At 39.4% G+C, this 27,965-nt stretch overlaps 1 long non-coding RNA gene across 1 annotated transcript; it reads left to right on the top strand.

Annotated features, from left to right (window-relative positions):
* The first annotated feature begins 197 nt into the window (after window positions 1-197).
* Window positions 198-26,914, top strand: LOC138685448 (uncharacterized). Its single transcript, XR_011324706.1, has 3 exons — window positions 198-6,882; window positions 12,410-12,566; window positions 22,675-26,914. It is a non-coding gene; the product is annotated as an uncharacterized lncRNA (long non-coding RNA).
* The last annotated feature ends 1,051 nt before the right edge of the window (window positions 26,915-27,965 follow it).

Genomic DNA, 27,965 nt, shown 5'->3' with positions numbered 1-27,965 from the left:
ATGTGTAAAAATGGAAGAGTAGGGGGGGTTGTTGTTTTGGTTTGGTTTTTTAAATCACTGCTAAGACTTTTGCCATAATTCTGCACTCTATTTTTCCCTCACCTCTGGAGCTGCAAGAAGGAATTCCCATTGCTTTTAACCATTTATATGTAGATTCTTCTGTGTTTCTTTCACAGCGGAGACGTGGAAGCCTAACTTCTCTTCACTACTGAACCCAGTGTTTGTGCAGCACCTCACACAAGAGTAGCCCTCATCTAGTACAACAATAATCACCACCACCACAGCAGCTACCACCACAACAGCAACAACAGTGTATCTCCATATGACTTAACAATCACTTATATAGTTAGGATTTTTGCAATTTTCACTGAATTCCTTTCTTCAGATTCAATAGAAAAAGTGCTTAAGCAATGATTTGACTGACAGAATAATTACATTGTGAGATTAAAGGCATTTTGAATTTTTTTAATTGTCAGCATATATACACTATGTTCTGCTGCCCATGTGGTTCTCATCTTTGTATCCTGTCTACTGCTAAAATCTTTTTGATGTGAACAACAATGATTGTTTTAATGGATATTACTAATTTCTTGTTTTCAGCATAATTGAGGTTATTTTAATTAAATCACTTGCATGTGCATTGATTAATGGCAGGAAGGTTAAGAGAATTTTTGCAGTGGTAGAAAGAACAGAAAAATGGTGGCGAGGAGGAGAACAAAACACCCCAACACATGTGGGAAACAAGCTCCAGGGCATTGTCCCTTCCCTGCCTAGGCACTTCATCATGATTTTGTGAGATTGTGCAAAGAGATAGCACCCCTCAGCCTGCCAGGTCCTAAATTATTAGACTTTCTCATTATTTATTTTTCTTCCATGTGCCCAAATCATGATACAAGTGTGAGTGAGAGAGACTCAGTATGTGTATATGTACACAGACACATTATTAATAGGATTATTCATAGTTGCATCATAGTAGTACTGGAGCTACAAATAAAGTCTCTTCACCCACATTCACCAGGCCAACAGTGCTAAATCCATAACCCACTGAAACCAGGAAATCTAAAGTACTGGCTGATAGAGGCCTGTGGCAAGACCAGGAACTAAGCCTAGATTTCTGGAGGCCCACTCAAGTGCTCTGAAGGTGACACTATTCAAGAGAAAGAAGAAAGTTAAAGAGGAGAGAAGGGTTAAGGTATGATGCTGTGTGAACTCAAAGAGCTGAAGTAAAGGCCACAAGCTCAGTACTTGAAGAAATCTAGGAGACCAAGGATTCAGCCTTTAGAATTAATAAATTTTCTCTGAGAGCTGGTTTATCATTCATCGCTCTAAGGAGAATGATTTCTTGCAATGAATATAAGCTGATGCAATGTGGCAGATCTACAGCTGCTGTCAATTGTCATAGTTTCACATGACTTTGGTGGAGTCAGGCCAACATAACATCAGCCGAGGATCTGTCCTGCACTATGCTCATGCATTTGTTGCTCATATGTTAAAAGCTAACCAGCACTTCTATGCTAGAGAAGAAATTTAATTCTGGATTAGGAAAAGTACAATTTCTCCCTTTCCAACACAGTGGAAGATCATGCCAGAGCTGCACATGAATCCAACACCTGTGGACTTAATTTTTATCCTGACACAGAGAGACTATGTCATGTTGGAAAGTTGCACAAGTTCAGACCTTAAAATGGGGATGGTAATACTTGTCTGTGTCACCAAGGCACTGGAAATCCATGCATTTTTGAGACACAGAGTTGCTAAGAAATTAAGGACAATAATAGCACCTGGAGAAGCTCTTCAGTGGCAGTATTTTTACAAATGTAAAGTTCTACACACAGAAAATAAAACAGTAGTTCAGACACCAGAGCACAAAAAACAAATAAACATGGGAATGTAATGAAAAACAGCCAGCACACGCATGCGCCTTCCTTGTCCTCCTCACACTCCCCAAGATCTTTGTAACATACTATGCCAACGCACTCTTCAGTTGCCAGCCCTTCATACATTGGAAGTCTCCTGTGGCATTTAAAGTTGAAACAATACTGTGTGGTTGAGTAAAATTTCAAGGCTCATAAGAACTCATTCAAAACTTATTTCTGTACCATTATGTGAAAGAACAGACTTCTGAGAAAAATAGTAAGATCTGATCCCTGGTATCCAGCATAATTTAAAAATATTATTACACTTAGCTGCACTTTTCAGGGTGTTAGATATATCTGGTATTGCAGATTACTGCCTACTGAGGGAGTCCACTGCTGAAGTTTCTGAAATAAAGATGAGATACACTCCCTTTTTGCTGAACATCTATGTTTTTCTGTATATATAGCTTTACTCTGGTACCTTATCTCAGGGGAAGGAAAAAACCAACAACAACAACACAGGTTTGCAAGGCAGTTCTGCTTTTCATTAATTTAAAATAGTAATTTAAATAAAACTGCTGCTTCTTTTTAAGAAAAGGTTTAAATAGAAAAATTGGTGGAAGAAAGAAATGAAAATATGTCTCCCTATCTTCCATCCTTCCTTCTAAACAGCACAAGTCAAATAGAGTTTATCTGCTGCCTAAGGGCAAGTCACCTCTATTAAAGGTGATTCTGGTCTCTACGTTCACTGACCAGACCAGTTTTTATTCTAGAATTTGAAACACCTGGCTAGTTTTCATACTAGTCTCTTCCATGAATTCACCCTACCAAGCATTTTCAATAAATTCCTTTGCACACCTACTTCCCTTTCACCAAGCTGCCAGACCAAACCAGAAAATTGTTACATTTACTGAAATGGAATCAAAACATGGTGTAAAATAATCTCAGCCAAATTTGAGAAAATTGTATTGTTCTTCATTAGCAGTTAGAAACTAATTCCACAAACAATGGCCAATTAATTAATTTCTATACTACTGCTCTGAAACAGTACTATCTTGTGACAGAAGGTGAAGATTGGCACAGAGGAATTGAAGTTCTTCAAAGCCTTGATGGCAGGGCAGGAATCTATTAAGGCACTTCTAGTTCCTCCTCGCTTCTACCTCCTGCCCACAAATTAGTGACCAAACAGGAGATGTTCTGTTTTCCTCACCCACATCAATTATTTGTTTTTGTCTTTGCTGTTAAGAAGACTGTACCCATAATTTTCAGAGGCAAGAGACCAAAGCTGTGTGAATTAATGCTCCTTCCTCTTTTTTTTTAAATGTTTTTAATTTTTAGATAAATATTGTCTAAAGAATCCACATACAAAAGAAAGCACAAGTCTGCCCAGAGAGTGAACCACCCAACAGTCAAAAGCTAAGCAATGTAGTTGCCAGCATACACTAACACTGTGTTCACAAATCTTGATGGATACAATTACATTTTACTGTCTCCATTGACTAAAGCCTCCTACACAGCAAGAGCAAAATACAGAAGAGTCAGTATTGTGGTCTTTTGGCTCATTCAGAAAGCAAGTCCCACATTTTAGTGTAGAAGCAGGTGAAAAAATGGTGAGAGAAATGCACAGACAGGTCAGGCAGAGGTGACAGCATGACAATAAGATAAGGTGCAAAGAACAGATAGTTTGCAGTGCAAGTGTTTGAGCTCTGTGGCCATCTTCCTAAATAGCAGCTACAGCTGTCCTCACCTGTAGGAGAGTTAAGCCAAGAAATGCCCTGAGGGTGAAGACAAGAATCTTGATTTTTAAGAAGCTGTGAGAAAAGAAGAAAACAAGTGGTGACATGGTCCAAGAGCAACAGGAGAGAAAGACATAAATAGCAATATTCTGACCCTTATGTAAGGATGGTTTTGTGAGTACCATCCTTGGCAGAGGGAAGAAAGATACCTGATTAATGTGATCGACCTGACTGACAAGTTTTAATGGTGTAGCCAAATCTCTAAAAACATCTGAGACCAAAACAAATACGGAAATGCTGGACACCAGGTGCTCAGAAATTACTTTCACCATAAAGCTATCAATGTTTTGCCAAAGAAGTTGTTAGTTGTAACGATTGCCATCTTGGCCCAGGCAAAAAGACCTCAGCAGTGTTAAGGCAGCTATACACCCAGCAGAGAAGAATGATTTGCAGTGAAATGCAGGTACGATAAGCTGGCAACCCTCAAGGGGCTGATTATAATCCACAGTGTGTTGTTTTGCAGTGTAAGCAGTACAGGACAGATCCTTTCAGTCTGTTCTTGCTATCGAGTGCTCTCAAAACTCCTGGGGTTCCCTGGCAACACTGTCTATGTTTGCTCTCGATACAGGTAGCCCTTATACATGTAGCTCCATGGAATATTCCCAGCAGTAATGACTACTTTCCCAAGAAGGTTTGTGGAATCACATGTGAGCTTGGCCTCAGCTGAATTATTCATGCTTCCCAAGTTAAACACATGCAGAATCGTGTTTGCAAGAACTGACCCCAAGCGAGTATCTCTGTGTAGAGAAAAAGGATCTGTTTGCAGCTCTCCTATTTCTGTATTACAGGATACAGACTTCACAGGAAGTACCAGTGTCCCCTTTTTATTCGGCCAAAATCAAAGCTCTTCTATACACTTTATTATGAAAGGAAGCATAGGATTTTGAGGAAGGAAGCTCTTATTTCACATTATACCTGTAGGAAACTGGAAACATTTGAGATTTTTTTTCTCAAAGACATGATTTTCACAGAAGGTACTAGTGTCTTTTCTTATCTGTAAAAAAAATTCTAGATTTTCTTGTTGCCACAACCCTCCACCCCACCCCAAAACCTGCTTTTTAAACACATGCGTTTTCAGGCCTGTGTTTACCAGATAATAAACAAGTGTTGAACTATTTGCTTTAAAATTAAAATTTCCAAATGATAATGGGTCCTTGCTTATAAGAAAAGAAGAATGTTAAAATAGTGAATGCAAGAAACAAAGCAAAAATATGTGCATTTTGAGGTATCTTAGCACACCTACAAAAAGTGCACATATGGGAAAAAAACCATTAACAGAGCCACAGCTGATCTCACCTGCGTGTCCAACCTTTCATTAACTTATGAGGGAATTCTATTAGCTGGCTATCCAGAGGCTGTTTACATACTTCTCTATTGGTCTGCTTCCTTTAGGGTATAAAGGAGGAGCAACCTTAAAGCTAGAAGCCAAAACAAGAACACAAGAAATATTTCTGTTTGACTGCATCAGCCCTTTCCACCTGTCACCACAGGTGGATGTGGAAAAGGTGGCAGGAGCAATGAAAAGGTGCCCCTTGCTTGGCAAGATATAATATTGCCAAATCCAAGGACAACACAAAATAAACTCAGGAGATCTGTTTCTAGCCTGAAAAGTAAACAAGTCCCAGTCCCAGAGCATGTGCCCTTGTGCCTTGCACATTCATTTATCACAGGAGAGAGTAATGTATTCAATGCACCAATAATGCTGTGCACCAATAATGCTGTGCCCCAATTTGCTGTTACTAACCCCACTCCCTACCATCTCCCTATTTTCCACACTCAGATTTGACTTCCAAAGTGCACTCTGGTTCTGCCTAAACCATGGCCTGCTTCAGCTGTAGCCTTCACTCCCCTGAAGAGCCACTGTTAACCGTCCTTTGTCTAATGAGAGGTAATTTCGTGGACACACCAGGGAGTTTTCTCTCTCTAGCTGATCCATGCACAGGCCTCTTCAGAACACTAAAAAATAGCTGACAAAGTTCAACTATTTCCTATTCTTGCACTTGCTCAGTCATTTCCCTTTGTGCCAAAATCAACATTATGGATAGACACAAATTTTGCTTATAGTTCTGTTGGCTTTCTCCAAGTTTGTCTGTAGTCACTTCAGACTCTCTGGAGAGTTAATCACTTCCTTCACAAAGTTATTGGACAATACTGGATTTGACTGTCACCACAGTAAAAACCTACTAAAATCCTGATCATTCTATTTTCAGTGTCAACATTAGCACAAATAGGAGCGTTTGCATTTAAGATGGATGACCAAGAAGAAAAATAAGAAAACTGCTTTCCATTAATCTTGTCATGCTTGGCACAATGCACAGCTGTGACTCCCCAAATTTATGGGTTAAGTTCTATCGTCTTAAAAAATACTTGAAAAATCATATCTCATTTTTGTGCACATTTATTTTAGGCCATAATACATTTAAATATTACCAGATTCTATAGAAAAATAAATCCTCAAAGGAACCTCTGATGCTTGGTCATAAAAAGAGAGGAAGAGAGAGCACTAAGAGTTTCTAGGATGTTGGAGATTTAAGTTTAGGTTTCTCATTGGAATTAGGCAGAAGGCTTTGCGCCCTGGGCTATCATCTACTCTGCAACTGCATTTCATCTTCACTAGAAACTGCATTCTGGATCTATAACACCTTCCTACAAAATTACAACTGAAAGTAGCAAAAGTCTGCAAAAGGCTTTGATCACAACAAATTAATTTCTCAAGTTATTTCTTAATATGAGAGCAAAACATCTCCATTTGTTAACTTTTCAAAAATGTATATGATTTCCAGATAATGCATCAGAATGAAATACAGTGAAGGTACCATTAACATTTCTCCTTGAGTATTCCAGGTTCCAAAAATTACAATACACAGGAGATATATCATAACTCACACCTTCATCTTTTTGGTATGCCAATGGGCTATGCTGACAGACTTGACTTTAATCCAACTCATTTAAGTCTGCCATGCCTGTTAATTCTTACCTGGGTTACTATTGACCATGAGACAAATTTCACCATTCAGCCTTTTTAGAAACAACCTTTTAAAAGCACAAGATATGTTGAGAAGCAAACAGAGGAAGTGGCATGAAAGGTAGATGGTGCACAAGAGGGTGCTCCAGACAGAGGGGAATAGTCTACAGTTCTGGCTTACAAGGACCATGGTGACCAGAAACCCCACAAACCAACTAGCTACTGAAGTGCTCCAGGCCATTCTGAAGTTCCAGATGTCTGCAAGGTAGATAATCTGCTCTGGGTTAACTTTATGCAAATGTTTCTTATTGGATAGGAAAAGCTCAGTATCCTGGTTTCAACTGCGATAGAGTTAATTGTCTTCCTAGTAACTGGTATAGTGCTATGTTTTTGAGCTAGGTATGAGAAGAATGTTGATAACACACTGATGTTTTCAGTTGTTGCTAAGTAATATTTAGTCTAAGATCAAGGATTTTTCAGCTTCTCATGCCCAGCCAGCGAGAAGGCTGGAGGGGCACAAGAAGTTGGGAGGGGACACAGCCAGGACAGCTGACCCAAACTGGCCAAAGGGGTATTCCATACCATGTGTCATCACATCTGGTATATAAATTGGGGGGAGTGGGGGCAGAGAATCGCCGCTCAGGGACTAACTGGGTGTCAATCGGCGGGTGGTGAGCAATTGCACTGCGCATCATTTGTACATTCCAATCCTTGTATTATTACTGTTGTCATTTTATTAGTGTTATCATTATTAGTTTCTTCTTTTCTGTTCTATTAAACCGTTCTTATCTCAACCCACGATTTTTACTTCTTTTCCTGATTTTCTCCCCCATCCCGCAGGGTGGGGGGGAAGTGAGTGAGCGGCTGCGTGGTGCTTAGTTGCTGGCTGGGGTTAAACCACGACACTTGGTCAGCATGACATTGAACTTTGCCTATCTACCGACCTCAGTAGCAGCAGCTATCAGAAAGAACTATGATACTTTCTGCACTGTGACTGAGTACAAGACACTGCTCAATAAGTTTCTCTGATGATCTGGAAGACAAGCACAGGTTCCTGCAAAAAAAGAGAATTGCTGAACTGACCCCAGAGCTCTCCTCCCACTCTGATTTTTTAAGTACACAACTGAGCAAAGTTTAAATGTTCAGGAGACCCATAATGTCTCCTCAGGAATTGTTGTCACCTGTTCTCATTGAATAACAATGTTTCATTTGGCAAATGTAATTTCAATAAGTAAAAATACTTTTGTTCCTCTGCCATTATTTCTTAACCTCTCTACCTCACACTTTCTGCAAAGTCAGCAATGACAACTTCTTTGGATCCTTCCCTCAACCCATTCTCTGACCTTCCTAAAGGCTATCCCCACCTGAGGGAGTTTTCTGACATCCCAAAAACACTCCATACTGCCTTTTCCTAGAAGGTCTTTTCTACCCAACTCACAAATACAAATTCCCATCAGTATTGTCATACCATGCCTCTTTTTGTAGCACGTACTGCTGCTATTCCTGATTTCCAGCTTGAGGGTTTTGCCTACTTTTTAAACTTTTAGCTTTTAGGTTAGGGAAAGTGTGTTGGTTTGGATCTTGGACAGTTTCAAACTCAGAGTTGATATTTAGCAAGATAGAAATAACAGTCTGCATTTTTATTGTATTATTATGGGAAGAATGCACACAAAAGGTCAGAGTCTATTGCCCTGCATCTTAGCTCAAGTCTTCAGCTGCCATAGGTTTGCAGAAGCCAGAATCAGTCTCACCCAAGGATGCGGTAGAGTGGCTCACACTGAGTTCCAGACAGGACTCCATCCTGGGGCAGAGAAGCGCCTTTCTCTGAGTATTTCAGCACTTCCTCTTCTGTCTGGAACTTCTAAAGCATCATAAAGAAGGAATGTAGTAGTGGCTGTGAAAGCTGACTGAAGCTTTTTACCTAAAAATGACTTGGTGTGTCAATGCTAGCTATATTTGGTACTTTCCTTACAGCCCAGGTTATTTGAAGATGTGGCTACATGGCACCTCAAGAACTGGAAACTAATTTTTATTTTAAATACTGGAGGGGGGGGGGGGACAAATGTCAAAAAATGTTCCCCAAACGAACACCTAAGGCTCAGAAGACAATTAAAATCTCTCTTCCATTTTTTTTTTACTATTTTTTATAATAAAGTCCTGTGTCTTTTCCACAGTTTTGATCCACAAGTGACCACAGTTTTTGAGGACTGATGCCTGAAAGCTGGATGTTTTGAGCTGGCAAGGGTATACACCATAGACAATAAGTAGAAGTTTTACATATGCACTGATGTGTAGTAGGCCTCCATACTGCCATGGCCAAGGATCCACTTTGGCATTAGAATGGGAAGTACCTACATAGATATTAAAACTCCAACAACCAACTATGTATGCGTGCACATGCTTATCTGGATATATTTATTTTCTATAAGAGATGCCCACATACTAAGTAATGGGTACTTAATTTGTATTTCTAATGGAGAGATATTATTGTTGCATTAGGAAATCCCAGAATGTTGAGGAACTATGATGTAGAAATATCTGTATGTTGGCCCTATTCTGAAATTCTTTTTGCAGCCATAATTGGCCATAGTTACAGGCATGACACTAAGCTAGTTGGGCCTTTTATTTTATCAAATATTTTCATTGTTATGTCCTTAAATAAAATTACATTTTCTGTAGAAGAAAAGTGGTCAGGAATGAATCAGGTTGCAAAAATTAAGTCATATGGGGAGCATTGAAACTAATCCAACTAATCCTTCTTATAGGAGATGCTGTTAGGATGCTCAGTGCAAAAGTATGACTGGTTGTACATGGATACACCAGTAAAGCAAAATACCAGAAGGACTTGGATGGACAGAATTCAAATTCTTTTTCAGATGACGAATGCTGTCATTGTATATACATACACCATAATATGTAGGAGGGTGAAAGGCTTCCTTTGCTCTTCTCCACTTAAGCAGTATAGCACAGAGTATTTAGCTCACATTTTGAGAATGGTTACAGCTGTGTCAGATTTTGATTTGCTGAGAATGTTAAAAGGAAAATAAATGAGGTTATACATGAGGAGGACTATCAGTTGTTTCCAGTTCCTTGGGGCATTCATGAATTATTTCAGAAGACAGAGAAATAGCTTTCTGTTTTGTACCTTAGAAAATTATTAATTCACCTAAGGATTCCAGCTGTCCAGCTGGACCTAATGTGAGTCACTAGTTATTGTGGTTGTTTCTCTTTGTATAAGAAGTGGAGATTATTGAACCATCTCACATGTTGGATTCTGGTCTGCTGGCACTTCATAGTCTATTTCAGTAACAGTATTAAGCTTAGCTCTATAGCTCCCTGACCTTCCTTTGAAGAATATTTGCAGGGATGAACAAATAACACAAAAAAGGCTTGCGACAATGGTACTTGTGGCAAATACTACAGGGTAAAGCAGCAGGAAATACTCTTGTTTCACCCTCCTGTTGCATATCCCTCTAGCAGCCAGCTCAAGTGAGGTCATGCAATCTGCTGACCAGCTGGCATTCCCACATCAAGTTTCTTTTAAAAAAGTAACATTTCGACTCATGCCAGCTGCTGCTGTCATTACTTTTTTACAGTCATTGCAGTTCTGCTTCCAAAGCAAGCCTGTTAATTCAAAAACACTTGATTTTGATTAAAGTATAGAATTGTTCAACAAATACATTCATAAATTCAGAGGTAAAATTGCAGAACTTAAAACACCAAGCAACAGCTAAGAACTTTTAAATATCATTACCAACACTACTGTTCCATACTTGTTAAATTACTGGAAGACATTGTTAAGGAGCGTAATGTCTGCTGCTGGGATTATGTGAAGACTTATTTAATGTCTAAATGTAAACAAATATATTCATCTATACTGTCTCTTTGGTTTCAAAAATTCTGTTAAAGAATAGCCTGCTTCTTGCAAATGGAACTCTTCTATTTTACATATAACTTTGACATTCTTCACTCACAGAATGATGCTAGTAGAATAAAACTGAAAATACATTCCAATATACAAGGAGGGGACAGTTTACACCCTGTTCATCTCATCAGTGCTACTTTGTAATGTCCAGATACCTGTAAAAATACATTTTTCTTTCTTTAGGCATCAAGACTTCAGGGCATTTCCCAGTATAATTTCATGTTAGTATCAAAGTAAGTCAAGCATAAATATTTTGCATATAAAAGAGGTACCTTTTTAATTACTATCAAATATCAAAGCAAAAAGGTGTAGCTGATGGCTTTCATGAAGATGACAAATCTACTTCCATAAATCACTGGATGTGACTAATTTGATATTTGTAAAGAGTCTACCACTTTGATTGTGTATAACTTTCTGTGGAAAGCACAAAGCTATGACACTTACTAGTGATATTTATGGTAGTACAGTGCAGACTTAAAAATTATCTTCATGACTATTTTCATTAGCCAGCTGCCAAAGATTTTACTTTGATATAATTATGCTGTATTCTGGTTTTGTATTTACTTTTGTATACATTTCCGTCAAGTCAGTGATTCATCAGTAACAGATTAGTGAGACAATATTTGTATATTGTATCCATACAATAGGGGCACGATAAAAGAGAGAGAAATGTACTAAAGAGGTAGAATTCAGACATGGATTAACATTAAGCTTCAGACTGGAACTGGAGTTCAGTTTTGTGCTGGAAGCTAAGCTCTGAGTAGAGTGTAAAATATTACCCAAGAGTAGCAAAAATGTGATGCGATCAAATGAAAGCAGGTTGGATCGGAACTGATTAAATAGAACTGAAATGCCATTCTTCCCCATTTCCCTGCCTTGGGAATGCCCTCTTCCATATCCTGCTTGAGCATCCTGCCCTTAACAAAGTCCCTGAAATACAGAAACTGAGGTTACAAGAACATCCTCTTTTGTGTCCTAGAACAGCCCTCAGAAGGTGTCATCACTTTTCCACTTTCAACTGAAAACACTGGCCTTTTCCTTGCCTCTCTCTCCCTCTGGAATATTTTAATTCCATAGCTATGTTATTTAACTTTGTAAAGTGTTTGTTTGGGGCAGTATGTGGAATGAAAGACATAATAGAACTTACCATTCTATACTATTGCCTCATGCTTCCCTGAATAGATAATATCATTGACACAAATGGCTCAACAAAAAAAAGTCATGAGAACTGAAGATGTGTGGGCAGTGAAATATTTCAAGAATTGAATAATGCTTTCCTTTCTCTGTTTAGTCTGACAGATGACAATATGTCTTGAACACTTCAGGACTGAATGATGGAGAAGATGAAAAAGCCGTTTGGGAAATACCTTTCTTATTCCAAATACTTCACTTTGCATTTCAAGAGTGTGCCCAAGTTGGGCATAATGTTTCTTTCACTTTTGGCAATGTATTATCCACAGAAATGGTACTAGTCACAATTCAGTCCTATCCTCCCTCCCCTGCAAATAATGACTGCAAGTTTAAACTTGTCTTTCGGAACAGTGATCTTCAGGAAATGTTATTTTATTGTAACTTCTAATTGTGAATTTCAGTGATATTTGTAATTGGAGAAGCCTGTGGTTTTTCTTAGGATGGGGAAATCTCTAGTGTTTCTAGTAGCCAAAAATCTTCAGACTTCTAGGAAATGTCGAGACTTCTTTAACTGTGCAAACTAGGGCCAGAATATGAAACTCCTCCTTGAGTGAAGCCAGCAAGATTCTGCTCACAACAGAAAAGTTTACCAGTGTAAATTGCTCAGAGCTGGTCTCTTAATTGTGTAGAAGTTCAGCAAATAAGAAGATAAACATTTTACTTATGTTTATTGCAGCCCTTGTCCTTCCCGTTGGAGACAACGGTCTCCTTATGGTGAGCAGTGGGATGTGTGTGGTCCCATGACCATGGTGCATGGTGCACCATGACCTGGGAACTCAGTGGCTGCCTGCAGCACCCTGTGCACCAGCTGTCCTGCGTGGACAGCCTGCAAGGTGAGCCAAGGCCAGAAGTTGTGGGTCTTGTCCTCACTCATTGAAGATAGATACACAGAGCAGCAGCCGAAATGAAACACAAAAAAGGCAGTTTACCTGCTGAAAGTGCAGCAGCAATGGCTGGAGAACAGTCATTAGTGGATGTACCAGATGAAGAACTCCATCCTCTCTACCCAAATAGCAACCTGTTTTATGGGTTTTTTAGCATTATCTTTCTAACAGAAGATAACACATTATACTTTAACAATGACATGTGCAATGATGTGCACAAACTCACAAAGATCTACCTAGAATGAAAGACTTTGGATTAGTGAAAATCTCATATTTTTCAAATATAATATTTGCCTGAGCCACACTGAAACCAACATCTTCTTAGGTTTCCCACAAGCTCAAGAGTCCAAACAAATGTGTTTGGAAAACACATTTTCTATGCTGCCTCTAAAAGCACCTTTCCTGAGCTTGCAGCTGCTAAATGAAATTGGTATTCCAAGCAGTGCCATCAGCTGGCATAGGCTGATCCAGATGGGTGGATTGCACTGAAGTCTAATAGTCCAGAAACTTCTTTCAGGGATGCCCCATGAGAGGGAATCTGGAAGTCATGGGAATCCTACTAGAGATAGTAGTCTCAAGGTCCTCTGGCTATCTGAAATCAAGGACTTTCAGACGTATTATGGTCAATTTTAATGCAAATTTTCTGTAGTACAGGCAAATTTTAAGATTAAGGAAAGGGAAATGTCTGAAAAATTATGTGAATTTCAATTTCAAACCAAATATGTTTTGTCCTTGATAGGTCATTTACTACACTCTTAGCAGATCTTCCATGTCAAAAATGTTACAGAAGCCATAAAAGCTACAAGTTATTTTAAGAATCCATCTTCAGTTTGGCTAAGAATTTAATTTCCTAACGACCTACAATATATCTCAAGGATGTATCTCTTTCAAGATATCATTTTTTACAAAAATGGCAGCAGTGCATTTGCAAGAGTTACATGAAAAGGCAGATCACCTTGCTTGAGATATGTCTCGTAAAAACAGCTGCTTTTCCTTTGCAGTGCAGCATGCAACAGGGACTGGGTGAGTCAAGTTATAGAAATTTTCCTTTCTAGTAAAACTGAAGCTTGATGTGGAAAATTATCACATGAACAAATGAGAGCTTAGAGCTTAATAGAAAGATTTCAAAGAGCTCCAGGAAATTGCCTATCCTACTCCTGAAGACAAGTGACTAAAACCAAAATAATAAAAATATTTTTTCTTTTGGCCCAATTTGTAATGATTTTACATTGCTTAAAAATGCATGTATAAATCCTATTTAAACAAAGACATCTCTAAAAACTTTAGACACTTAAAATATTTTAGACACCGTTGTAGTCACTTGCGACACGTGATCAATTTTAAGTAGACTATGTTTTAATATGACCATGCCCGTTGCTGACACCTTAAAAGCACTGATTACAATCATTCTCCCTGACATTTCAGCAGCATTGACAGAATTTTTGAGAAATACGACGTTTTTATTTAAGGGACAATTTAATCCCAAGAAGGAAATTTTTTGCATTAAGGCAGGGGCTTACAAAATAGCGAATCTAACACCCTTTTTTTCTGTCCCCACCTCTGGCTCCACAACAAGAAGCCATGAAGAGACTCTGCCATGGGACAGGGGAGCCCATGCCTAGAGCTTGTGCTTGAGTGGTGGCACAGGCCTGCGCTGCAGATCCAAAAAAACCTTTCCCAAAACTTTTTCAGCACTGTAAGTTTTGGCTCCACAGTAGGAGCCCGAGACCCCTTCTAGCAGGGTGGCGAAGTCCAGTCAGGCTGCAGACCTGGAGTGCATGGCCCTACCCTGGAAAGGCTCCTGCAGCTACCTAACCTAGAGCTGCAGATGCCGCCTGGCAGCATTACATCTGGCCATGTTCAGAATCCAGGTCAGGTTCAAATTCTCTGAAAGTTTGTTAAATCTGAGACATTTTGGACAAGACATTCAAGACTCAACAAAAAGGCATTTTTAAATTAAATTCTTTCACTGTGCAATTCACAACAAATACTAACCTTGAGTTAGCTCATTATGTAAACAGCAAAGGGTTGAATTTTGGCTGCTTTCAATTCTTCTCGTCTATTGCTCTTTCTAACCATAATATCATTTAGTGTGGTGCTAATTAAGCATCTTCTTTCTCTTGATACTTATATGAGTGTTATAACATCTGATTTTTTTTTTTACAGTCACTAATAGATATTATTCCCCACAAAGGCCTCTGACACAGGAAAATTATTATCCCCACTTTGAAGCCAAAGGATAAAACACTAGCTGTAACTTACATGATTGGTACAGGATACCTGTGGATGCACCAGGACGTTAACTGATTTCTGGACTCCCCATTCCTATCAGCTATGCTGACCTTAGAACTTCTGTTTCCATCTTTTTTCCCTTTACTACAGCAGTACAGTCTCAATGCCACATTTTTGTCTTTCAGCTGCATGTATTTAATTATGAGTCACTATCCCAAAAGAAGAACAAAGTGGTTATACTTCCATGTGAATTTGCAGAATGTTTATCTGGTTATAGATACATGAATGAAAATAATGTATGAGCATATAAATAGAAAATAAAAGCTTTATTGTGGCTTCTTTGAAAGCCTGGAATGCATCTCAGAAGACAAAAAGGAAACAAAAAAAAAGTCTTTATTCCAGCTGATAAATGTTTATTCTCTCAAGTTTTTAATCCATGGCAGAGAAGGATAATGAAAGAAGCCCACCACCAGTGGCTAAATCGATTAGCTCCATTTTTATTTTAGGCATAACAATATTCAAAAAAATTAATCAAAAAATGAGGTATAAAGGTTTTTAATCAGCATATAAATGAAAATAGCTAGGATTTATGAGTGTTAAATGCTGAATTATTCTGAGAATTAACATGATCCTTAATGCTATTTTTTTGCCAGAAATATAACAGTTTTTTCATTTCTGTTAGCTGAATGTGGATTTTGAAATAGGATCGCTTCCTACAGAGCTGCTTTTGAGGGTCAGAAAAATATAAACTACATTCTCAGACCATCTTCTCTTTCCTTGCATTACACAATGTTTCCCCAGCAGATGAAGAGTCCCCTTGAGGGACTTTCCAGACCCGTTTTCTGTGATTCTGGCTTCAATTATCCCATGCGCCAGATAAGCAGTATCTCCAAAACCTGGAAAAACTTATTCTCATTCTTAGTTTGAGAGTAGAGGTAGAGAGGACTTCCAGAAAAGAAAAAAAGCCCAAGTGCTGAACCACTGCTAGACTATTTCCTAGTAAGATGCAGAGATGGGGGGGCCTAACATGGCTTTGTAGGTACTTGCACTTTAGTAGTTTTAATACAAGTTTAATTCCTTATTCTATTCACCCAGGGCCCTCTGGGGAGATAAGCACATCATTGCCACTTGTGTAGGGTGGGGGATTTTATGGAGCTTCAGTACCATCCCTCCCTGGTGACCCTCACTGCTCCCCTTGCCTGTACTGCAGGTAGGACATTCAGAAGCAGAACCTTTTGTTCTAGGAGAAGGGCTACAGCAAGCCCTAATCCTCTGTTTGTGGCATCACAACAGTATCCACGGCAACTAAATGTGATGTGATACAGAAAGGAATGTGACTTCAAGTGCCAGCAGCTGATGAATGACTGAGGAGCAAAAATCCTGTTGTCATGCGGGTACCCCCAGCGATGGCGTATGTATGAGGCAAATGAAATACACACATCTGAAATGCAGACAGGAAAAGGTTGTTTTCTGGCAAGTGTGATTTCTGCCTCAGGATACACTTTAGTCACCAGAATGAAACACTCCGAGGGATGGAGCAAGCCAAAGATGGCAACAGAGTCCCCAAGGCACCTCTGTCAATCCCTGGCTGGCTATTTATTTAAAAGGGCAGTGAGAAATAGAACTACGTAAATTTTCTGCATTTTTCATTGTGTTTTCAGAGTTCCTTTATTATCTGTGTTGAATAAACAATACGGATGAGAAAACCAAGGATAAACCCAAAGTCTGGAGTGCAGTAAACTGCTTAGAAGTTGGCCCTGGGACTTTGGATTCAGGGAAGTTCTTTTCCCAGACCCACCTCAGATTTGCCTTGAGAGTATGACAAAGACCTTTTTGTTGTGTCTCTACAATACCTAGCACAATGGGGCCCTGATCCATGACTGGAGCCTCCAGGCATTGCCACAGTATGAACAAATAACAATAGCTAGCAGCCAAAGACATTGCTGGGAATTGCTTAGTAGGCAAGCAAGCTTCTTATAGAAGTGTGTGCTCTGAGCACTTATTCAGTTCACACAGCCTGGGGTTTCAGAACATTCTTTGTTGAAAAAAGCAACCGTTGGAAATACCCCCTTGATCCTGAATCAGGGCCAAAAAGGTGGAAGATATTAAAGCCACTTCTCCTTGCATATTACAGCACTGAAATGGTCTTCAGGGAAGTGAGTTTGATGTGTTGACCAAGGAATGCTCCAATAATGTCACAGCAATTTCGTAAAACACCCATGTTTTGAGCAAACACATAGTATGAAATCTTTACATAACACGTCTACCTATTTATGTGGTGCATAAATAGATATGACTGAAAAAAATCTGCTGGTTCAGGCACTGGGCTGGTACACTGAAAACTGTACACTGAATACCTGATTCCTGGCTCTGGCACAGATATTTGCATGCCCTTTGGCAATTCACTTCACGCATCTTTCTTTTCCTCCTTAAAACAAAAGGAAAACAAGAATACTTTTCCTGCCTCACAGGCATCATGAAGATTCCCAAGCACTGTTAAACATTCAGATGCTGCTGAGATGAGGCCAAAAAGATATGTAGAAACCTAGACAAGTCCATCCCTGAACTTTGGGATGAGAACTCAAGTTGGGGTTATACAGAAAATAACTCTCAGATTGCATTTCTTCTACTGCATTTTTTCTCCTAAATATGGATGGGTCTGGCTTTAAAAGTATTACATTATTTCAGCAATTCCCCAGCTCCATTGATTTTAGCTGTTCTTCAAAAGTTAGAAAACAGTGTCAATGTTAATGAGTACAGATTGTGTGAAAGCTGAGCAATAATCTTGACTTTTGAAAAATACAGCTGTCTTTCTGTGTCCAGGTCCATGCCCACAGGGAGAATATCCAACTTACTCTTCCCAGATCGTTAGATATATTACACAAGTTTTTTAGTTAAATCACATCAGTAGAGCCCCTTTCTGGAGTGCCTTCGGTGCTGGGTGTAAGCACTTCAGTTTTGCCAGTGTTTTTCATACAAAGAAAACTCTGTCTTGACATTAGATTTTACACCACGACTCTTGTTTATTTCTACCTAGAACAACGTCTGTAGACAAAGTCAATATATTTTATCAGACTAACTAGCAGGCAAGCTTTCAGGCCCACAAGTCATTCTTCAAGCCTCTTTTTTCACTCTCTCATGTTGTAGACTTCATCTGACTCTGTCATTTCTTACAGGCAAAAAAGACGTTTCAAGAAAGTCATTCTCTGCTGCTGCAGCTGCCATCCACTGGGCCAAAAAGATGAAAATGTGGCAAACGTCACTTCCCTATGTCAGAACTGGAGAAACACAGAGGCACAAGTGGGCCAACCTGCCTAATGCTGCACATACTCAGCTGTAGAATGGGGTAGCAGCATCCTTGCTCTAAGCACTATTTTTCACTGTCTTGAGAAAAGAATTCCTTACATGAAAAACTATGAGCTTTGCTCATCCTGTTTTGTCATACACGAAGAATTTCTTTGAGGCATATGGATATACATAAAAAAAATTTTTTTTCCTGTCTTACCGAAAGAGACACCAAAGCTGCAATTATTTTCCCAACAGTTAGCTGCTCTCCCACCCACTCAGCTGTTCTTCCTGTCTCCCTCTTATTTCTTTCACAACAGAGTTATCTGACATGACTGATTTCCTTTGGGTATTGTGCCTCTCTCTGCAGCTATCTCTGTCCTTTATCTTCTGCAGAGAACAATTCAGGTATTTGCAGGATGTTCAGGCAGCAGATGGGGAACCTGGTTATCAGCAGAGTTACATACAACGGCAATGGCAACGGTGATGGTAGGAGTGAGGAGTTGCAATGGTTCTCCTGTTACGTATGGGGGACTGCCCCACTGGGTAGTAGAAATCTTTAACACTTCTGCCTGCTGGCAGTATTTCTGTCTCTCGTACTAGAAGGAGGAGATGAAGTAAGGGAAGAAAGTAAGGATCCAACCTGTCTCTTCAACATGGAATTGAAGGGAACTATGTCTTCCATATAGACATAGGGGTAACAATAGGTACACAAAGCAGACTGTTAGAGGATGTAAGAGTACCTTTAGCAGTTTAAAAGACACAGCACATTAATGATTTTTTTAAAAGTCAGACCCAATTACAACTGTTTACAGAGCCCTTTCCCTCTCCCTCAGAGACTTTGGCCGAATTCCCATAATTTCCGGGACCGGACCCAATTATGCCACTGACCACAGCATTCTGACTACTTAATGCAATTCCATGGCAAGGACAGGGAACTCCCAGGAACAAGAAAGGGCTTGATTTGCTCCACACTGTACCTGGAAACAGCTCCCAAAGCAACATGTTATGCCAAATAACTATGCCTCAGAGTAGCCAATTAGTTTGTGCAATTCTAGATTAAAACAAAGACTATTCCTTATCTTTTCTTTTTGAAAAGCGTTTTTTTTCCAGGTAAAAATTGTTGGCAGAGTTTCCCCTTGGCTGAAACTTCAGAGCTCTGTAATCTTTGTTCTAGTATTTCCATGAACACAGTGCTAGGAGGCAATTAAAAGGTGGTGAGGTGGGGGAAACGGGTGGTAAGGGTGAAGGAGGATATAGCAGGTTAAACTTACAAAATACTTGTACATATCAGGGAAACCTTCAATTCTTAGAAAAATCCTATGTTATCTCAGGTCTGACCTGTCTCAGCAAGTGTACTTACTCATGGTGGCAAACAAAAGTGTTTGAAATGCACTGCAAGATGATTTATTGACTTAATTCATACCATCATTTCAGTTTATATCAACACTTGGAGAAGTGCTATATTATTCGCTTTTTTCCCTGGCTGATCTCCTCTTATACTTAATATTGTTATGAGCTTTTCTGTCATTTACAGAGTACCATAAGTTATTAACAACCAAGATAAAAAAAAAATACAGGACAGAATAGAAACTCTCCCTTGAAAAAACAGTTGAGAGGCATATGTGAGTACAATGCAGTTCAGTAAGTACAGAGCAAACACAGTGGCATGTGACGGCTGTAGAAGGAATGCTCTGCGGAACAGATAGCATTTCAGGAGGGCTTAGTCAGAACAAAGTGAGGTGAGATTTGTAAGAAATAGCATTTCTAGTAAAACCTTTGGCAAACTCTGAAAAGAAGACACTTTGAGAGACTAGGTTATGAGAAATCCAATCACCGGCTAAAATTATCCAAAGTATGTGCAAGCCAGCAGGAAAGTAATTTTAGCTTTTATGCAATGTATAAGAAGAACAAAAAGGCCTTCAGGGACATAGGGCAACTATGAGAATGTTTGATAGTTTTCAAGCCTTCTAATCAGGTTACAGAAATGTCATCACATTAAACATGGATGCTTTTCAGATGGGCAATAAAAAATGGGCATTTGCCAATTAACCATACCATTGACTCTTCCTCCAAACATTACTTTTCTGAAGTTAACTTTGGGTTTTACCTTACATGGCACAGCACTTTTGGGAAACTGTATCACCATCACTAATGTGGTCAAGGCTTCCTGATCAACTGCAGCATCTCAAAACCTAGTGTCATCACACAGCTTTGATTTTTCTCATCTTGAAATTTGGTCTGACAAAATCAAATAAGATGACAGAAGCAGACAATATCTTCTCCTCCATGACTATGTCCCAAGAAAGGTTTAAACTGTAACTGCAGTATGCTTTCTCTTCCACTGTTTCTTTTGGTTTCTAAATCCCATTTTACTCACTCAGCACGCACCTCCTCCTGTTTTCATCCTCTCTCTAGCACTCAGAAACAAATACCCTGTACAGTCCTAGGTCTGGCCATCATAAAAGGATTCAGTCAGCCCAGCCCAGGATTCAGATCTGAATTTCTGGGAAGACTAGGCCTTGAAGGCCTAATGTTTAAACAATTAATCAGGTTTTTTTTCCAGAGATTAGGAAATCCTCTGAAGGACCCTAAACCAACTAAACACCTAAGTTGGTACCCTACTTTAAACATACGAGTCTCCTTTGTTGAGTGGAACAAAGAAATATATCTGAAAGTATACTCTAAGGCCACACAGGAAAACTGAAAGATGAGGCAGGAATAAGGTACAAGATTCTGATTCCTAATTGCCTGTTAGGAATATTCATTCCCTACCATTTTCTGAAGGTACTTCACTAATAAGCAGCACTGAAAAGATAATGTACACATAATAATTTTCTGTTGGCTTTTGGATGTAAGTGGACTAGACCTCACAGAAATCTGAGAAGAACAAAGTCTGTTGTTCTTTAATGAATTCTCACCTTTTTCCAAGAGAAGATGTAGTTTGTACAGAGAATAAGGATTTAATTTTCTCTGGCCTAATCTTGAGGATTTCCAGTAGGCACAAGAGTATTGTCATTGTAATCAACAGTGACATCAGCACATCAGTGCTAATATTACTAGGGTACTGAGCTGCTGTAGCCTGATGTCCAGTACTGCTCATCTGGATACCACATGGGCTTGTGCACTTCACCATTACCCAATATGTGGCCAAGTAATTTGTCGCATGGAAACTGCCTGAGTTGGAAAAATATAGATGCCCCTTCTCACAGTGGTAGAGAAATTGGATATTTCTCCACTGTATACTTGTTCCTTAAACAGGAATCAAGTTCTTCATGTTGTAACACTCTCCCTGAGGGACTGCCTGGGAGTGATAAGTCTTATTTGTTTTTGCTTTCTCCACATCTTTATTCCTATCATTTTCTTTTCTGTTTCTCTCTCCATGTCCATCCTTTCTTTCTCTTTCTACTCTTTTTTTTGCATCACTCCTTTTTGCTTCAGTTAAAAGCAAAGAAATTGTCCTGGTTTCAGCTGGGATAGAGTTAATTGTCTTCCTAGTAGCTGGTATAGTGCTATGTTTTGAGTTCAGTATGAGAAGAATGTTGATAACACTGATGTTTTCAGTTGTTGCTAAGTAGCGTTTAGTCTAAATTCAAGTATTTTTCAGCTTCTCAAGCCCAGCCAGCGAGAAAGCTGGAGGGGTACAAGAAGTTGGCACAGGACGCAGCCAGGGCAGCTGACCCAAACTGGCCAAAGGGGTATTCCATACCATGTGATGTCATCACATCTAGTATATAAACTGGAGGGAGTGGGGGCGGGGAATCGCTGCTCAGGGACTAACTGGGTGTCAATCGGCGGGTGGTGAGCAATTGCACTGCACATCATTTGTACATTCCAATCCTTTCATTACTACTGTTGTCATTTTATTAGTGTTATCATTATTAGTTTCTTCTTTTCTGTCCTATTAAACCATTCTTATCTCAGCCCATGAGTTTTACTTCTTTTCCCGATGTTCTCCCCCATCCCACTGGATGGGGGGGGAGTGAGTGAGCAGCTGCGTGGTGCTTAGTTGCTGGCTGGGGTTAAACCACGACAGAAATATACACGTCTCCTTTCTTCAAGCTGAGCTCTTGCACACTTCTGCTCTTATTAGGACTGTGTCATTACAATTCTCTGTGACCAGAGGCTCCTATGGCTAAAGCAACACTCATGTGCCTCCACAGCTGCAAGGCCAAGTACTTCAAAGAAATTTGACAGGGAATAACTAACAAAGAGGAGATGCATCCTTCTAACTCAACGGCAATGAAAGTTAGCTTATAGACTGATACTAGCAGTGTCAATTCCTTTATATACCCTCTGGTTTTTAGACAGTATCATAAAATTGTGGATATTTCTATCATGTATAGTTATGTTTAAAGATTTTGTTGTTGTTGTTTGGCCTAGGTCACTACATTTAGGGATGTTTACCCCATCTTTATCTCCTGTTTGTTGCTCTAGTGCTATTTTATCTGATCTCCTAAGAAGAAACACCTTCCAATATCTGCCTGTCCTCCCTCCCTCTCCCTGCAATTTCTGTAATCTGTTTGTTTACCTTTTACAGACAAAACCAACCAGACATTACAGCTCTCTGAAACAGATCTCCATGCATTTTGTGAAAACCCAACAGCAAGAGAGATGGAAGACACAAATTAAAAGCTACCTGAAGGAAATGTTACCCTGTGTGCGTCACAGCTATTAGTTCTGTTTGATGTGCCAGGATGGTGCACCAATAGACATAGCTAGCCATCCCACATGGCTAGCCAACCAGCACAGTTAGCCAACCCACACACCTAGCTGACCCATACGGGCATATCTCCAAAGCAGCCACAGGTGATGCTGTCTCTTGCCCAGCCTACAGTGACGGGAGTGTGTGATCACTTGGCAGATGCAGATTGGGAGAGAAGGGGAAAACTGGAGGTACTGGAGCAGGAGCTGACTATCAGGTGGGCATACTGCTAGCTAGAGTCTTCACAGAATCTGCTAGGTAAGGCGCAAAGGCTAAAAAGACTCTGACACGTCTCATTTAGGTGCCTAAAATTATGTGGGGTAAGCCCATATGTAGTATTCATTGCATCATTTGTTTTGTAAACATTTATGATGAGTGTTCACTTTCCACTTGCTGGAAGCCCATTCCTCTGGCTGCCATGAAGTTCAGCCATGAGTTTGCATTGTGTATGTTGCACACATACATAGCACAGAGCACTTGCATCTATGTTTCGGGAGGTTATATTCCTCTCTGCATTTCTGCTTTTCAGAAGCTTTCATGAATCTGTCAGGGGCCAATTTAAGGGGCCAATAAAAGGCAAGCTCTAGACTTTTCATGGCATTTCAGGTCACAGATATGACAAATAATTTAAAAGACCAGTTCTCACGTTAATTCACCTTCCTAAATGAAACCCTGAGGCTACAGAAGACCACAAAAACCAAATAGTGATTCAACATAAGACAATGGGTCACTTCAGGTTTAAGTGAATATTAAGATACTCTGTTTATTTTTCAAACCCTCATACATATCGTGGAACTTGTTTTTCATGTGCACTGTAGAATTTGTATTGTGTACGTTGAAAGACTTTTTTTTTCCTTCCTGGTAATGGGGAGCCTGTGTTATTTGCACATTGCAAAACTTGTTCCACAGGTATGTTGTGAAATTTTATTGGGCATTTTACAGTTTGTGATTCATGTCATGTAAATGTTGTCCAGCTCAGCTTTGTGTTCTACTGATTTATGATTACTGCATGAATGTGATTTGTTGTTTGATTTTCCTGGGATGCAAGGATAATATTATAATTTAAAAAAGTCAACACTAACTTGTACTTTCCTTTCTAGGCCTGCAAGAGTTTTTAAGGCACAAACTGTATCTCTGGGTATTCTTTAGCATCTACTACAATAGCACCCAAGCCTGGTTGTCTGAATTATGTGCTTATGCAACAGAAGTTACTGGAAAGAGAGTTCCCACTTGCTTTTATCATAAATTTGTATTTATTTTTGATACTGTCAAGGGAGTCACCCCAGTAATTGTCTGATTACCATGTGTTTTGAATGAGCAGTGACCACTGTTTGTGAGTTTGGCACAGCAAACTGACATGCATTGTATCTGAATGAGTGTATAGCCCAAGAATATGTATGGACCAAGATACTATCAAATTCAGTAAGTGCTCTCAAGGATCCTCAATGAAAGTGAAAGCATCTGTTTCTCTTCATGAACATTTAGGCCTATGTTCATTTTCCAAACAGAGTAAATCATGCCAGCCATCTCCAGGCCTCCCCTGCTCCCTTTCTATTCGTAAGTGACAAAGTAGTCACATTCACTTACTAAAGAAAATTTAGAGAATTTTGTAGTTTAGGGTGAAATATGTCTAAGTACAGTAGGAGTTGTTAAACTATCAAGAGGAAGTCACCTCATGAGTTATGGAACCTGTCTAAATTCTTTACTTGTCTTTGACTGTCTCTATCTCTGTGTGTAAAATTCAATGAGACAGGATAAGACATGATGTACCACCCATCCCTCTTTTCTGTAGTCCCAAGCAAGTCTAAGTTCTAGGTAATTAAAGTCACCTAGCTTTATTTAAAAATTGTCACACTTTCATTATTTTGTGCTAAATGATTTCAGTGATTGAATTAACAGCCTTTTCAGTTTCATAAGCAGCTACACCTCTGGTCAAAGTATACCAGCCCTAGTATAATTAATGTCTTTATCTCCTTTTCACCACTTCATTTGAAACACTGTGCTTCTAACAGAGCCATTTTACCATGCTCACTCCAGCCACAGCCCCTTATTGTTAGTATCTGGACCACTTTACAAATGCAAACTATTACAACTATTCTTCATGTCTGTAATGGCTTCTACATTTCTTGGTTCCAGCTGGAGCCAAACAGGAGCACCAAAATACTGCAGAAAATGCTTTCTTTTAGTATATTTGGGCATATACCAAAACCTTAATTTTAGGAGCATCAAGTTGTTTGGAAAAGCAGACAAGCTATTGTGTCCTGCTTCACCGAAAATGAGCTTGAATTTCCTTGAGGTTTGTCTGCTGCTGTGCTACTAACAAAAAGTTAATTTACATGGGGAAAAAAATGAAGGTATGTCTGTCTAAACTGGCTTCCCTTTCAGAAATTAAAATGTATTTTATCTTACACAAACCAATTTTCTTATAATAAATCTCCCTGAACAAAGTTCAGAGAAGGTCCAAAGCAGGTGGGCAGAAGCAGACATCTCTTCTGTGGCATCCTGTTATCTCCATTGCATTGGCATCACAGTAGGGGTGGTCTTTGCCCAGCGTTTAGAGAAGCACTGAGATCTGGACCTCGACTTAGGAAAATGCTCCCCACTCACCTGCAGAAGGGAGGGAAGAATGACCACTACCTGAAAGCATTAATTTGAAGATACCAACCTACCTATTTAATGATTTCAGAAAGCTAACTCTGAATGCACAATTTTCTTTCCTTTTACCACCAGGCTTCGGTTTTCCACTCCCGGGGAAGCAGTGGCTGCCAGCCACGCATCGAGGAACCTCGCGCTGTCCTCAGCTATGCCAGGTCACAGCAGGCAGGAAGCCATGCTGGACTGTCTGAACCATGACTGCTTCAGGTCAGTAGGTATTTGACTTGCACATACCTGAAGTAATGTGCACAGCGTTATAATCACCCTTCTCCAATAAGATTCGAGTGTGGGTTTTTTCCTCCACATGCACACATTCCCGCGGGGACCAAACCTTTTTCTCAGTATGTACATAAGATCTGCTGCCAGTACGTGAGGGATGATGAGCAAGTTACTGGCAGAAAATCCTATTTATATATCATGTACTTATATATACATACACATATGTATGTACATACCGAAGAGGAATTTAAGCTGATGAATTGCAACATTTTGTCACGATCCCTTTACCAGATCCCAAACAATTTTCACAGTCAGTACAAAAACTTTGTACTTATCTTCAAAATGATCCCTTGCAGTTCAGTCAGACCCATAATTTGTGCTGTGCTGTGCTTCACTTAGATATGTGTGCCTCCATTGGCTAATGTGGCTTACATACCCCAGGATGTGAGACTAGGCTAAAATTCGACCAGTTGAAGTATGAATAGGTTTAATTCTGCACAGGCTTTGGCCCAAGGAACACCACTCTCTTTTATTTTTATTTTTAATGAAGGATGATGCAAAGGAAGGAAAAAAAAAAATCCTACTCCCTAAAAGCAAATCTTTAAGCAAGTAAAACTTGTTATGAAATTCCAGTAAAGCAGTGTTTCATCTTAAAAGTGTCTACTTGTTGAAACTGAAACTCTTCTTAAAAGTAGAACAGCTTCAACAAAAGTTTCCCTCCAGGATGGAAACTTTGATCAAAACCAGAGAGAGGATAAGCCCCAAATAGGTGCCTGGCTGATGGGCAGTGCTTTTAGACAGTGTAAGAAAGATTCAGATTCAGTCGCTTTTCTGTCAGACTCCAGTCAAACACTTGAACCTCACCCTGATATACCCACTTGTTTGTCCTGCTCACTAGGATACTAGTTATTCTATGAGTATTGTCTCCTATTCTTGTTTTCTCTGAAATGGAGCATATTTTTCTGATATTGGTGAGAAATAAATATATGCAATGGCAATTATTCTGTCATTTCTCTGACTAGGACAATGTTTTAAGCATAGACTTCAACAGAAGAAACTATTGTTTAGTTTCAACAGAAGAAACTATTCTTTAGTCAGCAAATGGATAATTATCTTCTAATTAATCAAACTGATCTTTAATCTGAAGAGGATTTGCTTTAGAATGGAAAAGTGTTGGGAAATAAAGTCAACTTCCTCCCTCCCCAAAGTTCTCTGTTTTTCTCAGACTGAACCAAAAATAATTCATTTTGAAAGTTCAGAAATGGTTGGTGAACTCTTGTTTCTTCCAGCTCTTCTGTGTTGTGTCTGCACTTCTGGGTTCCAGATAAATCTGGAAGCAAATGTGAAATAATGGTCTCATGGCATTTTGGCAGGAACCTCTGGAAACCTCACAAAACAGCTTTTTCCAGACTCAAAGCTGATTTTAAAACAGCATAACTTCAGCTATTTAAGAAATACATTCTTTCTCTCAGAAAACTTAATGTTTCATGTGCCAATAGGCAGGATTAAAACGGATCCTCATTAAAAAAGCCATGAAGAACAGATACAGGAATCATGAAAAATTTGGAGAGACAGCTCTGAGGCTACAATGTTACATCTGAATCTAGTTTGATATTGAGGACATTTAGATACAGAAATAGAACCTATGTTGTGGTCTTATTTCCAGTGTGAATCTGAACTAAACAATCTTTAAAAAACTGCCCTACCCCCACTCCCCAGTTAATTTGTTGATCTAGCTGTCTATAACATACATATTGCCAGTAGACATATAAGCTTTAGTTGCTGTCACTCCAGAATAGCCTCAGGGGGAACCTATACTTTCACATATAAAACCAGCTTCAAAAACAAAGTGTGTATCAAGGAGGTTATCTCCTGGGGAGAGACAGAGGATTTTTAGGCGAAAAAAGGGGGCCACAGCCTTTCAAGTGGAAGGGACAGTTATGCAGCAATAAAAGTCTTATACAATGGCGAGGCAGGAGGGCCTCATGTCCTGCTACCTGCCTACTGCTCACAGTAGCTGTTCCCAGTTCCCTGGGATGGGGAATAAAGGCAGGTTGATTCTAGCTCACTTTGCTTATTAATTTTCTAGGTGATGTAGGCAAAGCATTTATGGTCTCTGTGCCTCATATTCCCATGTGTGTATTCAACATAATGATATAAATTTATCTATTTGTAAGGATCTGAGACCTTCCACATTGATATAAATGCTGGGATTCCACATATTTTTACATTAAAAAGCCATGAGCATGAGG

Source organism: Haliaeetus albicilla, chromosome 5 (assembly GCF_947461875.1).
Source record: "Haliaeetus albicilla chromosome 5, bHalAlb1.1, whole genome shotgun sequence".
Classification (NCBI taxonomy): domain Eukaryota; kingdom Metazoa; phylum Chordata; class Aves; order Accipitriformes; family Accipitridae; genus Haliaeetus; species Haliaeetus albicilla.
Note: the sequence above shows the minus strand (reverse complement) of the source record. Positions and strands in the feature narration are given on the sequence as shown.